Below are 12,482 nucleotides of genomic sequence, written 5' to 3' on the forward strand. Positions count from 1 at the left end.
TTTGAAATGGAAAGGGGAGTTGCGACCAACATAGCACCTATAGGCTTAGAGTTGGGCAAAACCAAGCTAATCCACATCTCAAGGATGATGACCAAATTTGATGGAAACAAGAGATCCCATTGAATACCTAGAGAAGTTTGATCAAATTTGTGAGACCATGGGATGGATTGATGTTCCCACCAAGATTTTCTCACTTGGACTTTGCCTTGAAGGCTAGTGGTTTAGGTCCCTAAACCCACTTGAAAAGGCTAGCGTACGAGGTCTTGAGACACACTTTCATAGTGGGATTCCTGCACAGTGGAGCCGGATAGAGCCTCATTGCATAAATCTAGTAGGATTGCATTGCTAGAACCAAGCATCTCCACATGACATGTAGCATCTGCACACATGAGATGTAGCACCCGATGATCTATCGCTTTTGAGTCGATTTATGATTGGTCTCAAGAGCAAGAGGCTTCACGGCCATCTCTACAAGTCTAGACACTACATCTTTGATGAGTGTTGTGTGAGGCAATAGACCTAGTAGACAATCTGCAAGATAAGGATATTATCAGATGCACGCCCGTGCCATGGCTAATCTCCAACATAACATCACAATCCTTGATTAATATAGTAGTTAGGATAGCATTTAGAGCATCAACAGTAGCATCATTACCATCAGCACTATCAGCATCAGCATATCAACATCAGCAAGCATCAGCATCATTAGCTTCATCATCATCACCATAGAGGGCATGGGAGCCGTCGGCAGCCATAGTAGACCCCTATCCAGTAGCCAATAGAACCCTATGCAGCGCGGCTAGGTGCTATATGCAAGACAACACGTGTGGGAAAGACAATGAAGCAAGCACAACAATTAATATATCCTTTTAATGAATATTTGTCCAAGCAGTAGGCCGATAACACCTACAGCTAGTCAACCAACACTTCCAAGCATTATTTAGTCAATCACCAGGTCATTCAGCATTTTAAGAAAATAGAAGTCATATCTAGCATGTAGAAGGGGCCAGAGGTCACCCCTAGGGGTTGACCAAGGGCCTAAGTCATGTACAAGCATTATAAGCACCTTTTTGTACCATATAAATACAAGAAAAACCTGACACCAATTATCTCTCTTCTTTTCTCTCCTCTGTCTTAATCATGTTTAATCAGCATCTTGTTTTGTGGATCAGTATAGCAAGGATTCCATGCATGCAACATTGGTATCAGAGCATTAAGCCTCAAGCCCTAAGCATAGTCCTAAGGAGGTGCATAGATCCATCAGAAGAATGCAACAAGGTAGTAGATGGAGTGGTCTACAAACAGGCGAAGCTAGAGAAAAGCATTCCTTGAGGGTGTGTACTCAGAATCAATACATCATTAAGCTCTAAGATTAGTTCTAGAGTCAAAGTTATAGTAGAAGGTCAAAAGTCAGTAGTCCAAGGAGGAAGGATGATAGAGTGTCCACCTCGTCATCAAGTTTAGGAGGAGGGGATGTCACGTGCATGCTTATGCCATGGCTAATTTTTAGCATAACATCATAATCCTTGATTAATATAGTAGTTAGGATAGCATTTAGAGCATAAGAGGTAGCATCATTATCATAAGTAGTAGCATCATTACCATCGACAATAGCATCATCCACATCAGCATGAATATTAGCATCATCATCACCATGGAGGGCATGGGAGCCCTGTGCGCAAAGCAGCAGCCTAGCAAACCCCTATCGGTAGTAGCTAATAGAACCTTATGTAGTAGGCATCTATATGTTAAATGCTAGCTAGCATGTGTGGGCAAGATAGTGAAGTAAGCACATCATTTAATATAGTCTTTTAATGAATATTTATCCAAGCAGAAGGCCGATAGCACCTATAGATGGCCGACCAACACTTCCAAGCATATATATATATATATGAAGTCATTATTTAGTCATTCATCAAGTCATTCAACATTCTAAGAAAATAGAAGTCAATATCTACTAGCATGTAGAAGGAGCCATAGGTCACCCCTAGGGGTTGCAAGGGCCTAAGTCATGTACAAGAATTACAGTCACCTTTTTATACCATATAAATACAAGAAAAACCTAACATCAACTATCTCCCTCTTCTTCTCTCTCCTCTATCTTAATCATGTTTGATCAGCATCTTGTTCTTAATTAGGCTTAGGGTTGTAAGTTAATATAGCAAGGCTTCCGCGCATGCAATAGATGTAGAAGTCGTTCGCCCAAACCAAGAGATAGGGGATTCATCATCTAAAGCCTTAAAAGCCAAGGGTGCCCAACCAATGCCAACTAGAGTCATAGTCAAGGATATGAGCATGGACGACTAACATAAAATCAGCTAAACTTTTCAAGCAAACAATGGCAGGGTGATCCCCAAGGCTAGCACTAGCTAGCACCTCAAGCAGACCCACACCTATTCCCATGAAGAGATACGGTTGGTGCACAATTTGTTGCCACCAAAATCATACAAGCACATAGTGTCCAATGGTGAGGCCTAGACATCACTAAATTTTTTTCTCATTACCTAGCACCATAGAACCATGATATAAACCATTGTGGTATCAAGGAGACCGACACAATAACCTATGCCTTGGGTGCCAAAGTCACCACTAGCTCTACCACCCATACCAATCCTTCTCAACCAGTGCTTACATATCAAAACCCTGTATTGTGAGGTATGTATACAAACTATCATCCCAACACCATACCCACCTCTGGTATTACCACCCTAATAAGTTCCTTTTGGAACCCATTAATACAATAATACTTGGTGACATTGCCAATGGACTTAGAGAGTGTAGAACATGAGAGCTATAAGTCACATGAGCAATATGATTTATATGGATATCCAAAGCAACCTTGAGCTATAGAATATACCTCTTTGTTTGAAGCCTTAACAAAGAGTGAGAGACCTTAACAATATAGCAAGTAATCCACCTCTTTAATGTTTCCATTGTAAAGGCCCACATTGTGTTATTGAGTGTCCTCATAGAGCCGCCATTGCACCAAGTATACCAACTCCATCCTTGAATCCAATGCCAAACCCCAATGTCATTCCATATGGAGGCACATGTTACAAGTGTGGATTCCAAACATGCCTTGAAGGATTGTCCCATCAGAGTGACAATTACCCCAGTGGCCGAAGCATTAGCCTTGTTGAGCCTTAACTTGTTAAGTGTACAAGGTATACTTATTCATACAACCCCCCTTCATCATCACAAGGCTTTAAACCACGTTGAAGGTGGTTTCCAAGGAAACATCCAAGGTAACAAAGAAGCATAAAGTGCAAGCTTCAACCTTGAATCTAGTAGCCCAAGAGCTAGAGGCATAAGCCCCAAAGGTTGCAATAGCCCCTAAAAAGGCTAATGAACCAAAACCAAAAATTCAAAAGAAGAAGACCTCAAAATCAACAAGGTGTCCAATGAAGTTGAAGTTACCTCCCAATTTGGACCATGCATGATGGTTTTCTTGTTTCTTGGTTGAAGCACTATGCCGAAGTGCCTTCTACTACAGATGTCCAAGATGAATCGGAACTTGATATCATTGATGAAGCCGAATGGTTCTAGAATAGATCCTTTTGCACCACTTCAAGCATGGCTCTGGCTACAAAGAGAAATGTATCAACATATACACAATGTATGTATTCACTTAAAATGATGATAGAATCAAAGTTAACATTTTTTGGCCCTCTAATTAGAGTGTGTTGCTGAATATTTCTACTACTTTTGTGGCTTTTTACTATTTTTAGTAAAGTCTTAGTTTTAAAATTTCACTTTTTTGGGTAAATTTTTTTCCATATGATGCACTTTGTTAGGGGAGCTCATCTACGTGCTACTTGCTAAGTTTTAATATGGTTACCTATTCCTACTTTTGATAACCTAAATGAGACCCTGAGCCACTTTAGTGGCTCAATTACAAGACCAGTGTTAAGAATCTAATGATCTTAACTCCCCAACAAAAGGAATGTGTCGAGTAAATGTCAAAGAAAGAAACAGAGTCAAAGAAAGACCAGTGTTAACAATCTAATGATCTTAACTCCTCAACAAAAGGAATGTGTCGAGTAAATGTCAAAGAAAGAAACAGAGTCAAAGAAAGAATTTGACTTGGAGAAATCTTCATGTTGGAGGAGGAGTACACATACAGGGGCACACCTTCCGCCCAATGCCCATGCATGTCACCGACATATTTCACAATGGGCATCACATTTCTTTTTTCACATCTTGCATCTCGTGGCACCCACAAACCTATGCACCTGTAACTAACCTAGTCAATGTCAATCCTCTAGGTATACTTCTCAATGGAGGGACCATGGGAAGTGTAAGCTGAGCTCATGGTATGACCCATTGCCTAGAAACCCTCAACTTTGTAAGTACCTCTAAAAGCTCTAATGCATGCAACCTTTGTTTTGTCTCTAATTCAACATACAAAAACTCGTCCTAGTAGAGTTGATGTATTCACTACATGAAGAAGCCCAATCTCTAGGCAACATGTTATGAGATCAAGGCTTAATATCATGTCATGTGCTAAGAAGATCTGGACCTCCCTCTACCCATGTAAATCATTCCATCGTGGTCCTAGCACTCATTTCACCTATCACAGGAGGATGCGGATTTCTTCTACCAACTACCTAATTTTAAGGGTCCAAGCCATTTACACAATAGAAGGAGATCTCAACTTTGCAAGTATCTACAAAAGCTTCAATGCATGCAACCTCTATTTTGTCTCTAATTCAACACACACAACCTCACACCAGCCAACATATTCACCATGAAGAAGCCCAATCTCTATGAGATCATGGCATAATATCATGTCATACACTAAGAAGATTTGAGTCACCCTCTGTCCATGCAAATCATTCCATGGTATTTATGTGGCTTATTTGGCCCAATTATAGGGTGCAGACCACTTCTACCAACTACTAAATTTTAAAGGGTCTAAGCTATTTCCATAATAGAAGAAAGTCTTGCATGAAGAACTACTACATCACCTATACCTTTCATGCTGCCTCGACAAGCTCCCTACCCAACAGATTGGTAGGAAACCATACCACTTAATCTCGCACACCAACTTTATGGTGTATGACGTATCACATACTATCCATACCTGTCTACCCCAGTAATAGCTTCACTACTGACTTGGGTGACATAAGGACATGGTCACCATTAGGGAGGGGGTATGAAAACCACTTTGTAGATTAACATGGTCTCACTCATAAAGAGAATATGGGGGAGAGGGAGAGCTTGGGTTTCTTGCAAGCAAACAGACACACACGGAAGAGAGAACAAGACACAATAGAGAGATGGACGGTGAAATTTTTTCTATCTTCTTCTCTTTTCCACAACCATAAACTAAAGAGATAAGGTATATACTATAAGAGAAAGACACAAGAGAGAGATAAATGGCTGAATTTTCTTCTATCTTCTTCTCTTCTCTACAACCATGAACTAAAGAGATAAGAGTATATACTATAAGGGAAAGTACTCTCCTACTATAACATACGTCGGTCCATAGTGTGAACTCGATTATATGAGCTGGAGGTATAACTATGACATGCTAGTAATCTAAATGTGGCTGTCACATTGTATGTCATGTACTAGCGGCATTTCAACCATGATCTCACCAACCATGCCAGTGGCATAAGTGCAAAACCTATCATCATCAATGTCTGCAACACTATAGGTGAGCTTGATATCTCAACACTTTCCCTTGAGATCAACTCCACACATTGCACTCCTAGTAAGCTCGTAAATCTATAGAGCTTCTCTGTACCTAATGCATTTGTGAAGATGTCAACCACTTGATCCTCTGTGCTGACATATACCAGGTCTACATCACATAATAGAATCTTCTCCCTCACAAAGTGATAATGCACCTCAATGTACTTTGTCCTAGGATGGTATACTGGGTTACTTGCCACTTGCATACTACTCATATTGTTATACAATAAATGATAAAAATTCTATCTACAAGCTCAACCATACCACCAAGTAGCTTTTTAAAACAAGCTATCTCACAAAGTTCCCATAGCAGTGTCCTATACTCTACCTCGACACTTGACAACAAGGCAACTGTCAACTATTTCTTATTGCTCCAATCCACAATAGCACTCCCAAAAGAAAACATAAAGTCACCAGTAGACCTCTTGTCTGGGACACTATCGGTCCAATTAACATGTGTGTATTCATGTAGTTGTATCTCTAATCAAATATGGACTTTATGTACTTGTGAGAATCCGTTTTGCCATATCCAAGTGTGGTTTCTTGGGAATCTCCTACATAAATTGACTTATAAGTCCAACAACATAGCTCAAGTCTAGCCTAGTAATGGTCATGTAGATCAAGCTACCCACTATGCATCTATACACATTAGGGGGTCTTCACCTGTATTTGCGAAAAGTTTTATGTTCTACTCCAACCACACCAAAAATAGGCTTACAGTCTATCATACCATAATTGGCCATATTGCCTCTATAACAACAAAATTCCATATCAACATCATTATCATCAGGGATAATCAAGTTATCTACATAAATGACTAATAGCATGATCTCTCTATGTATTTTTTCACATAAAGTGAAAAATCTGCATTGGATATCTGAAATCCAATGGTAACAAGATACTCCCCAATCTTGTTTGACCATGCTCTAGATGTCTACTTCAAGCCATACAAGGCTTTGTATAACCTGCACATAAAATCTGGGTGTGCATCAGTTTCATAACCCGGTGGCTAAAATCTTGTTTGACCATGCTCTGGGTGCTTGCTTTAGTCATACAAGGCTTTGCATAACCTGCACATAAAATTTGGGTGTGCATTAGTCTCAACCCGGTGGCTACATCATGTATACTTATTCTTGCAAATCATCCCATGATGCAAAAAGGTATTATTTACATCCATCCGATGTAAAGATCAACCCTTTGATCTGTAGGCATAGCAATAGTAGCTCTCATGGTTTCCATTCTTGCAATTGGGTTAATTGTCTCCTTATAGTCAATGTCATATATCTCTGCGTATAACCCTTGGCAACCAATCTTGCCTTATAAGTACTCTCACACTAATCTATCCAAGTTATTCTTAGCCTTATACACCCACTTACATCCAATTTCTTTCTTTTGCTTAGGCGGCAAAGGCACTAACTCTCATTTGCATTTGCATCCATTACTGCCATTGGCTGCCATCTCATCCATGGCATATTTCCATATTCGTTTCCAAGTGCCTACTTAAAACAAATGGGCTCCAACTCCTATATTCTTTTCATATAAGTATAATGATGGTCTATATATTTATTATATCTCAACCTGTCACAATAGGGTATCTAATCCTCATAGACTTGCGTACACTTGGATCACTGTAGGGTGCCCTCAAAACATCCCTGGTTCTCCAAGCTCCTCACAGTAAGACTGTGCTCAAAGCCACTAGAGTCACCATTCACATATGAGTCACCTACTGATAGATTAGGCACAAAAGGTTGATCTACCTTCTCCTTTTCTCTATGTGATTATCTACATATGTTCTCAACCTATCTGACCATGGACTAACACTAGATCCACTACTAGAGGACTCTTTAGGTCCACTAAGTACGCATGATTCCCACTCTACATATGGGACAACATTATTACTTCTTACATCTACATCTTTAGTTACCTTCACTGGTGCATACTGGCTACTCATCTCATCAAAGACAATATCTCTTCTAACTCGCATCTCATGAGTGGTAGGGTTAAATCATCTACAACCTTTCTACTCTAATGAAGATGTATTTCTCTACCTTTGGATCCAACTTTGTTCTAACTTCATCGGGAACATGTACATATGTAATAAATCCAAACACTTTCAAGTGAGGCACATCTAGTTTTATGCCTATAAACTTCTATTCGGGTGTCATGGTTCATCATGAAAATAGCAATTGCTACTTCTTCAACCCAAAAATAATGTGGCATATTCATTTTAGATATCAAGGCACATGCCACTTCTACAATGTGCCTATTTTTCCTTTATGCGATACCATTTTGTTGCAGAGTGTGCCGTATGTAAAATGTCTTTTGATTCCCTACTTTCTCAAGAAATCATTAAGCTTATTGGAAAAATACTCTCTCCCATCATCTGATCTCAAGCATTTTATTTACATATCTTTTTCCTACTTAATGAAGGTTTTAAATCTTAGAAAGTGAGCAAACAACTCGGTTTTCTCTTTCATAAAATAAACCCATACGTTCCTAGTGTGATCAATGAACATAACATAGTACCTGCAACCTACAATTATTGTAGTCTTGGTTGATTTCTATACATTAGAATGTATAATATCCACCAATGGCCTTGCACTGACGTGCTTTTCACGTGGAAAAGTATGCTTGGCCTTATTACCAAGATGGCATGCTTCACATACTTTATACATACCATCAACCTTAAACTTCAGTAAACTTGCAACAATATTTTGGGCCTGCATAGACTTTAGCTGTCGGTGTATATTCACATGACCAATGAACTTATTTGTTCCATAAATCAATATATGCAATGACACCCATTCCATGTGCAAACATGGCTACCTTCACCTTAGTCTTATTAGGATCCAAAGTAAAAGCTTGCCATTTATATTATCCTTTGTAACCAAGCGGCAATGATTTTTGAAGTCTTCCTTAAAACATTCTTGAGGATTAAACCTCACTTAACAGACCTTGCTCAACCATCTATCAAACAAAAAGTAATATTTGGAACATGAAGTATATAGGCCAAGTACTTCATTTTACCATCTTACATAGATAATTACACTTTACCAACATGCATAATGGGGTGCATAATATTGTGCAATATCATCACTTGTTTTTATATGGCCTAGTTTTTTCATTTTCTGCATACCTCTAAACCACTATCTCTATATATATTCGAGTAGAAGTCCAGCTCATGTGAATTCTAGAGGATGAACCTCCCCCAATATTCATTTTCTCACGGATGAGGAGAAGAATCAATTTTTAAAAATCATGAAAGTTCTCTCGAACTCTAATGGAGGTCTGAAATTGGCTATATTCTTTATCAAGACCATTTGTTAAGGTCACATGACTGTTGAAAATACAAGTGAATAGGGTGTGTGTGGGAACAAGCCCTTGGTTAGAGGCTGTAAAAGAGGATGAGTAAATGTGAAAGAACCTGTGAAAAGGTGAGAAGAATCTACTGGGAGAGAATAAAGGGTAGCATGAGAGAATTTAGGAAGTGTGGAGTTATTCTGGGAGATATTCAGGGAAAAGAGAAGAGGTGGAGAGAATCAGGCAAGAGGTGGAGATATTCTGGGAGTGAATCATGGAGAAATCAATGGGATTTGATGCTTGATGTAAACTTTATAAATTGAGGCATAGCCCTAATGAGAATTTGCTGGTTTTTGAGTATCCATGCCTACATTAATCTATTTGCTAATTATTCACTAATTACGTCTTAATTATTTACTAATCACTTTGTTAATGATGTTGATTCTAGTGTTTGATCCACCATAGCTCATCATTATGCTCAAATTTCAACATGGTATCAGAGCCATGCTTAGAATCCATCAGATTTATGAGCCCATTATCTAATTAATTAGGATTAGTAGATAATTAGCAAAAAATCAAAATTTTAGTTAGTTTTCACTTCACCCCCAGCCAGTGGGGAGGACTCCATTCACCTTGCACACTCACAATTAGGGCAAGCCCTTCTAACACAAGCTAGCCAACTCCCTTGGCTTCAAGCCTATCAAGACGGCTCAGCAAACTGCCAGCGAAGGAAGCCAAAATCGTCATTTTATCAGGCGTCGTTTTTTTGAAGAAGACTGGAGATTTCTTCTTGCTCAAGTCAAATCTCTCTAATTCCTCTTAGCCCATGGTGTATTTAAGCATGCTCTACAAGCTGGTGAAGATAGAATTCAATTTCATCAAGTCTACAGTGGATCCAAGCTCTTCATCAAATCTGCAGGTGACTTTGGTGAAACAGAGATTAAGCTTTCAATATTTGGTCAAATCTTGTGTTTCTTGGCTTAATCCTCTACTGGACTCATTGCTATTGATGCCTTTGAAAGCATTTTAGCTCATTTGAAGTGTAAGGCACCAGATCTGGACTCCCCGCATACTCTGTTTTTTGCACACAAAACAGAGCATTAATTTGCTAATCAATGATTAATTAGTGCTAATACTGTACTTTGGTGCAATTGAGGGTTCGAATTAACCATTAGGTATCTGATACAGATCCCTATAGCTTCAGATTGCAAATCGGAGTTGGTTTGATACTCCAACCATCCCGTACAAATTGGTTACCCTTGATTTACTGTAATTTCTGGTGACTTTATGCTGATAAATTTGTTGTAATCATCTATTAAACACTAGATTGAGTTGTAAAAGGGTAGACACTGCCCTTAAATCTTGAAATTGGATCGAGGTAAGACCTCCTGCATAAATTTGGGTTTGCATTGCATAATGACACAAGATAAACATCAAAAACCCAAAGGAACTATCAGCAAAACATTGAAACATGTTGCTCACATGGAGCAAAAAGACCTGACGCAGCTCATGGCCCCAGCCATGAAAGGAGAAGAATATCTCTTTCCAAGAAGAGGATCCATACCAAGAAGATCTAAAGGAAGAATTAAAGGAAGACATGGACACGAGAAGAGAAGCTGCCACAAGAAGAGAAGCTGCCTCAAGAAGACTGAAAGAAGAGATGGATGCGTGGAGAGAAGCTGCCACACGAGAAGAAGATTGAAGAAAAGAGAAGATGTGAGGCTCCAAAGAGTGAGGAGCCATGTGAAAATCTCTGAGAGAGAGAGAGAGAGAGAGACCCCACAACCCAATGTAACCTGTCCCAACAAAGTAAAACCACCTCTGAGCCACCTATGATGTAGGCCACGTGGTAGATGTATGTGTGAGCACTTTAGTCAAGGTCGCATGCAACTATAGTAAGCCTTGGACACATAGAGAGAGAGAGTGTCAAGGACTATGAGTTTAGGGACTCGAGGCACTGGTCTCGCAGGCTATCAAGTAAGAGAGAAACTTGATATAGGGTCCAGGTGTGCTAAGATAACTTGAGGGGAGGTGTAGACACTAGTCGCGGACTATCAAGTAAGGGGAGGCAAACTTGGTATAGGGTCTAGGTGTACTAGGAGTATTCACTTGAGGGGAGGTGTTGAAAATACAAGTGAATAGGGTGTGTGTGGGAACAAGCCCTCGGTTAGAGGCTGTAAAAGAGGATGAGTAAATATGAAAGAACCGATGAAAAGGTGAGAAGAATCTACTGGGAGAGAATAAAGGGTAGCATGAGAGAATTTAAGAAGTGTGGAGTTATTCTGGGAGATATTCAGGGAAAAGAGAAGAGGTGGAGAGAATCAGGCAAGAGGTGGAGATATTCTGGGAGTGAATCATGGAGAAATCAATGGGATTTGATGCTTGATGTAAACTCTATAAATTGAGGCATAGCCCTAATGAATTTGCTAGTTTTTGAGTATCCATGCCTACATTAATCTATTTGCTAATTATTCACTAATTACATCTTAATTATTTACTAATCACTTTATTAATGATGTTGATTCTAGTGTTTGATCCACCATAGCTCATCATTATGCTCAAATTTCAACAATGACACCATATCATCATCATCTACTGGTGATCTAATAGAAGAAAGGGTATTTGCAAGCTTGCAAGTCGTTTAACCTTTATTGAGTAATCATTTATACTCAGCTTTCCTCTGGGCACATTATGTAGCTCCCGAGAGGACATATGTTGATGAAGCATATGTATTTTCTGTGATTTTTGGTAGCATTGTTTTGGCCTCAGGACAAAATTGTTTGCTTCAACTAGGCCATCGTGTGCGCATCATATGAAGCTTGCAAAGAGGTCTTTGGTTGATTAAGACTTAATGGCACCCCGATGGCATGTTGTCTAGGCTGAGATCCATCTTAGACCTAGAGGGGTTAAGAACAACATATATTAATTTTTTTGAAACCTTCATATTCAAAATCTCGTGCCATGTTGGATAGTGGATAGACCTATAGAGTGGTAGCATGCAGTTGTGGGTTCAAAACTACATGAGAGTACTAAAAGGCTTGTGCACACAATCTTCTCTTTTTTACACTAGTATGCTCTCGTCCACTACAGATGATGTAGCACAGATGATGTAGCACCTAAAAAGGTGCCTAGTAGGTGGGGAGCCATGCCTAGCAAATGTGACAAACCCACCCAACATAGATATATCTTAAGATTTAGGGCGAAAAGGTGATTGTGATTAAATTTAAGATCATGAAGGTGCATACTTGATACGCCTTGGATATAACAACATCAAAAAATCAAGTTGTAAACAAGATGTCAAGGAATTATTGAGATGGATCCTTCCAGTTTTATGGTAGAGATTTTAAATTAAATAAGGGTCAAACTTGAAATTGAGATAATTGGACTATTTTCTTGCAAAATATTTGCTATGATTAAGATTGAGGATAACAAGGTCCCTTATCCATTCTTTTGGGAAAGACCTTGCATAAGGCAAGCTCACATAA

Source organism: Cibotium barometz, chromosome 8 (genome assembly GCF_041138505.1).
Source record: "Cibotium barometz isolate CiBa-2024 chromosome 8, ASM4113850v1, whole genome shotgun sequence".
NCBI classification, from domain to species: domain Eukaryota; kingdom Viridiplantae; phylum Streptophyta; class Polypodiopsida; order Cyatheales; family Cibotiaceae; genus Cibotium; species Cibotium barometz.